The sequence below is a fragment of the Sesamum indicum genome, linkage group LG14 (assembly GCF_000512975.1).
Source record: "Sesamum indicum cultivar Zhongzhi No. 13 linkage group LG14, S_indicum_v1.0, whole genome shotgun sequence".
In the NCBI taxonomy this organism is placed as follows: Eukaryota; Viridiplantae; Streptophyta; class Magnoliopsida; order Lamiales; family Pedaliaceae; genus Sesamum; species Sesamum indicum.
Genome location: NC_026158.1, coordinates 2,723,139 through 2,729,810, shown reverse-complemented (window position 1 = coordinate 2,729,810; position 6,672 = coordinate 2,723,139).

Genomic DNA, 6,672 nt, shown 5'->3' with positions numbered 1-6,672 from the left:
GTCTAATGGGGCCCTATATCTCGAGCATGCTAGGGTAATAAGGCTCTGGGTACTGATAGTATCCTCTAACCAAAGGGTACAACTGCAACAAGGTCCATATGAACAAGCATACATTGCCAATTATATACTAATTTGAAATGGCAATTGCTAAGTTGCAGTCATCATATTAGTATTAGAAATAACATGACATACCCGTAACGTTAGTTGGAAAAAATCCACACAAAATATTTCAACATCATAACATATTCCTAGTATCTTAATGATTTTGTGGAACTGACAAAATCGCTCTTTGAATTCATAGAATTTTTGATGGACCTGCTCCCGCGTGTAATGTACCTAAAATATCGCCGTAATTCATGAGCCCAATGAGCCATGTGTGCCTCCGCTCGATGATCGTCTCTCATGGGGGCTCGGGTGTTATCGTCAATGATCATCTACATTAAGCGCTGCTCAATATTCAAATTCAGTGGTCTTTTTGTGGAAATCCAACTCGCTCCAAATATCTGCGATATGCCATGCCTGCACGTCCAAATACAGTTAATAGTATGGATAAAAATGTGACCTCGGTACACATATACAACATTACTAATTTAGATAAAGATCAATTTTACAACTATTAATTTAATTGTTAAAAATGTAAAACATTCAAACACATAATGTACATAATACTTATTACCAAATTAATATCTAGCATAAATTTCCAATATGTTTAGACTATTTGATTAGTTTTTAATACATTACATAGGAGTTAAAAATTGTCCAAACACACCATTCTTAGTTGGGGTGGTTGGCTGCCTATATTTGCATCCCTATGCTATCTCGAAGAGTGTGTTAGGCTTCTACCTCAGTAATGGGATGTCCCCTATGGTAAAACGAATCCATTTTGGGCGGAATGTCTTCATCTGGTTCATTGAATATGATGTCATCTTGAATAAACTTGCGGATGAAGTTGTGAAGTGTGCAATGCGATGACTATATAGACCTGGTGGTAAACAAGATAGCTCAGCATCCTCCATTGCAGTATTTGAAAATGCCTCTTCAATACGCCGAAGCAATGTATAATTACATTACGCAACCTTGAGTGGGCATGGTTAAGCATGTCATGTGGGGTACGACATCGACGACTTTGTCCCTGATACTTAGCTAGGTGATACCTAGTTTCTAGATAAGGAGCCATGAAACATTGGTAGTTTGTGAACCCCGCATCTACTAAATAATACTTACCTGCATGTCAACAAGTCATTATCATAAGGATCACCACTAGTATCATGTATTTTAGAACAAGAGATAAAGTGACGTACTGGCTTATCAATTACATTACTCACCGGTGGGAGGAAAATGAAAAGTCGGGTCCTGTGATACTGCATGGTCCAATATATGGGCATCGGCTGCACTACCTTCATGCCCAACATATACGTAAGTGAAATTCATATCGAAATCACATATTGCTAATACGTTTTGTGCTAGGTGGCCTTTTCGCGAGCGATAATAATTTTGGTCTAATAATGATTTTACATGGATAAAATATTGTTATTCAACAACTTGCCTAAATTATGTTTGTGTCGACTAACGATCATCGTACACCAATGAACAAGATCGAGTATCCCTTAAAGTATGAATTGAAGTTTGGATTAGTGGCCACCCTCGGATGTGTTTCTATAAAATTTGGCCGAGTTATTAGTTCTGGTGCCACAACTCACAAGACAGAAGGTGCCACAACTCACAAGACAGAAAGCACTGGGTGGAATCTATGACAATAGTCTCTAGGGAGTGTTGAAACCGCTTCATATTGTCGCCTTGTCTTTTATCCATGCCAACCGTCTGCATAGAGTGGCAACCTCTTCGATTGAGCTGACTCTAGTAGTTTGACCATGAGGTAGCAACACCACAGAAGTCAATGCATCAACTAAAGCATAAAAACATAATTTGGTCATTCGAATGTTGTCAAAAAATCGTCCAGTGTGTGGGGTTGTCATGATCTCCACAATCTACCTTTCTCCTTGCAATGCAGAGGTGTTACGTGGCATATTTTTCTTAAATAACTTTGGGCATATTAGATCTCTAAAACCGTAAAATTCTTTCGGGTCATCAGATTCGTTCTTGGAGTTCTTGGCGTCCCCATGCTGTCGCTAGCGGAGTTAGTTTCACACCCAGGTCTCGTGCTCTTGCTTACCATATTTATGTGATATGTTGTGTAGGAAAAAAAAAAAACCACAATGGTCGTTCTTTAGAAAGACCAGAGACGTGGACATTGAAAACTAAATGTTATTGCCAAGATACTGGTAAGATTACAGTCTACATACTCAAGCAAAAACATACATAAGGAATACACATAAAACAATCCATATTCAGATAAATGTTATCCCAGGGTACTTAAACATTTACTTTCCCACCGAGTACAACCAACAGAGTTTATTCTCATCAGACGGAGAAAAATTATTTGCATGCTATGACTGTGAAAACGCTCTAACGCGATGGTGAAGATGACGGCCGACAGATCTATAAACTTTGTTAACCTCTACCCGCCACTCAATAGATTCAGTAGCTTTATGCCTAGTGCGATCAATCTTTCTTTGGAGTGACTCATTTAATCAGTCCATGGTCTCACACTTCTTTGACTGCAACTCACTCATCCCTTGCCGTATAGGACGATGGCTACTAGACGGTGACCTGTAGCTCGATTATGGCGGCGATGAGAAGTACTCGTCTATCGATGACATGGAAGGTGATTAAGAGAATGTTGTATCCTCATAGTTATCTCTTGACCGATGACTACTTGAATGAGCCATCGCCATTGTTCATTGTCAAGGTCGTCTGTAATATCGATTGCACGAGGCGGCTGCGTGGAGGAACACGCGATACCCCCCGTTTGTGGTGTTTCGTGCGAACATTTGAGTACATATGTCAACGTGTGGTACCCCATGTTCAACTATTTTTCTATATTCTGAATTTTTTACGTTCATACAAATTTGAGGGAATGTGTTTAATTTTGACAAAATTAGGACCAACTGCTATACTAAATTCCACTGTGCATAAATAGGGTATACAATAAATATAGAACTTAAAAATAAAATCATGTTTACCTGATACAACTCCTCTATATGTCCTGCATTGTCTGTTATAGTATTCCATTCCGAGTCCCATCCCCACCCAGTCCCTTGTTAAGAATGTCATTCAAGAGGCCATGCACGACTCATTCTGTTAACTTTGCCCTTCAGTTGGACTGTCGTAAACACACAACCTAGACTCATCACCAAGTTCATCCTCTCGGTTATACGAGCCTACACAAAAGGTGAAAATATTGATGATTGAACTCGGTGACTGATGAACTCCTCATGCATGAACTCGATGAGCACTCATTCCATTTGCATGTTCCATAAGATTTTCTCTGAACAAGATGGCTATGTCGAACCTATGGTAGTTGGGTGTTGCATTTTTGTGGGTTCACGTATATGTCAATGTGTCGTCACAATTAACTTACACTCATTTTTATGTTAATAAGAAAAAAACATGCAAGTGATACAAATATAAGTACTTTACTTATAAAATAAATTAGTATAAGTACTTTATTTTGAAAAGTTAACTTCAAACCCAAATAATACGAATTGAACAACTATGAAATTTACTTTAAATCATATTATTTAAGTTGCAACATACTCCTTTAAATTTAAAAACTTATTGTATAATAAACCCAATATATACCTCAAAAATGTTTTACAAGCTTTTTTTTTCTTTTTTACCAAATTTATAGATTATTGTCAATTTGATGTTGACCATCTTTCTTATTACGAGCATATATTTAAGTGGTCATACTTATTTTCTGTTAATAATATTTCTTTATATATAATTTAAATTTTAGTAAACAAAGGGGAATCACTTTTACACATGGGAAAAAAAGTTCACCCATCAAATTAATCATTATTAAATAGAATATTTTTAAAATTTATTGATGGACATATATAATCATATTCATGTTATATTTTAATTTTTTTATTTTTTCTTTAAAAGTCATATTTAATTTTTATTTTATATGTCTTCATATATAATTTAAATTTTAGTAAAAAGAAAATAAAGAAATATTGAAGCAAGACATGTTAACAACATCATGTGACTTAAATCATGTATAAAAAAATTATCATATTTAAGAAATGTAACCTTGAATGTGGTGTAAAATCATAACATAAATTAAATATAACAATAAGAATTTACTTTTTAATAGCAAGTACATATAATTCTTTAAAAATGGTAGTACACACATATTTATCAACTTGATTGAACATAATTCCTACACATGTAAGTTCTATTGAGTATACCTCATTTAGCAAAACTACATAACATGCTTAAGTGAACATCAAATGCCCTAGGTGGATGCAAATATGTTAATTATCACAAACACATTATGAAAAATAATACAAGGCATTTAGAAAAACTTCATCTAGATAAATTACTTCAAGAATTAATTAAAATAATTAATAACAAAAAATTATGTGGAGTATTAATAATAGTTAAACAAGACCACAATGTACTTTCCCAAAAAGTATTTCAAAGAATAAAAACATCATAGATAGCGGTCCTAACCCACTACTTATAATTGCGAGTTTCACAAGTTAGTAGTTTATAGTACATGCTAATGATCAATATTTCCTTGACAATGACTTGATTAAGAATAACTTAATTCCTATGAAATCCTATTATTTTGAATCAAACCACTCTATACATGTATAAACTTTGAGTACATCTTATACCTATTATCTAGAAACATCACATAACATGTTTGCATAATCGTAAAATGATCTGTAAGTGTATGCAAAATATGTCATACTATTAACCACAACTACATTACTAAATATAGTACTAAGGATTATAAATAAATTTGATATGATCAACACATCGGGCTTAAACAAGACGTCCATTTGTAATTTAAGTTGCATTTAAATCAAATTCCATTCATGACATAGGTAGGTTAAACAAGACGTTCATTTGTTATTTAAGCTGCATTTAAATCCATAAATTTGGTACTTTTAGAGCCATTAACATTTTACTTAAAATTCCACTGTTCTTGTAATTGCGACCATAATACACCTATATCTCATTTTCTATTTATATCAGCCTCAAATTTTCAAATTTATAATGCTAATACAGTGAACAAGCAATCAAATTAAACATCATAAAAAAAACATACACAACGAAATTCAAAAATGGAGAGGCAAGCTTAAATACTATACGAACAACCCAAAATACCAACACCCTAAGCTCAAACATTGTGCTAAAATAATCAATGAGTACCTCTTTAAGTTAAAACACTAATAATAGTTCTATTGTAGAAGAATAGGCGACCGGCTATGAAAAGTAGAATGCAAGAGATGGTGGATGACTTCAACACTCTTACGTGGACGAAAACTCTTAGACAACCAAGTTACCAGACACTACCCCCTCCATCCACACTCTAATAGCAATATCAGTTATAAAAGCTTGAATAAAGTATTCTCTATCACACTCTATATGCTATATATAAAGTGTAATAGCTCACATATAACATGTTTTGATTGTGTAACATGTGAATGAACACAAACCTAAAAAAAAAAAATTAAGTGTGGTATAATAATTCACTTAAGAAAAATGAAGTTGAATCGTACATAGATACAATATACTATACTGAAAAGATTCTTCAATAATTGTACTACACACACTGCATCTCAACGATTGCATTCATAGCCACTTTTCAAATTTTTAAAATTTTTCAATATAAGCAGTTAAAAAAAATAAGTGCTAAATTAAATCAAAACACCATCACTATGTTTGGACTTGTTTTCCGCCCATCTCTGTAATAGATCTAATGTTTGGCTCTATTTTTTTAAAGTTGTTTTAGACTATTTTATATTGTTAAGAACATATTTTATCACTGTTCACAATTCTCTCTCTTATTTCCAGTCGTTTCTTCTCCATCGTACCTCCAACTGTGCTGCCATCACACCTATCCCATCATTGTCCCCTCTAGAAAAATAACTTCCCCCTTTCCTTCCCGAGCGAGAGTCTGGTTATGAGGGACGGGCCATCGGGTTTCCTATTTTTTTCGCTGGTGAAGCCGAGAACAAACCATCAAACACATCCGATGGTAGCTAGAAGCAAAAAGATGCAGAGGAATTTCCCTGTCACTCTTCTGCTTTTCCTTGGAACCCTAAACTTTAATCTGCATCGATGTGTGCAGCTGTGATGATTTTTGAAGCAAAAAGCTCAGATGGGCTTGCTGAATGATATTTAGCTCCTTCAGTTTTCTGATGATAAAAGGCGTCCCTGAACATATAATTCCTCTTGTAAACATATTTCGTCCAGATATGATGTGAATGTGTATTTGATTTTCTGCTATTACAAAATCAACATAAGACAAATAAAAATGGTGGGAGGAGAGAGAAAGGTGCGGTTGAGGGAGTGGGGTGGTGGGGATAGAAGGAGAGGGGGTTGGTGGGTATATTAGTTTATATTTTCATTTATCGATAGTCCTTTTTTAAAATGTGAAGATTTTAATTTATTCTTTTATAAATTATAGAAAATTAATTATGTTTTATATCTTATTATTATAAATTGTATTTATTTTATAAATTTTTTAATCTATTTTTGTGTGTTTTTGATTAAATTTTCTGTGGAATTATTATTAGTGTTAATTAAAAGGAA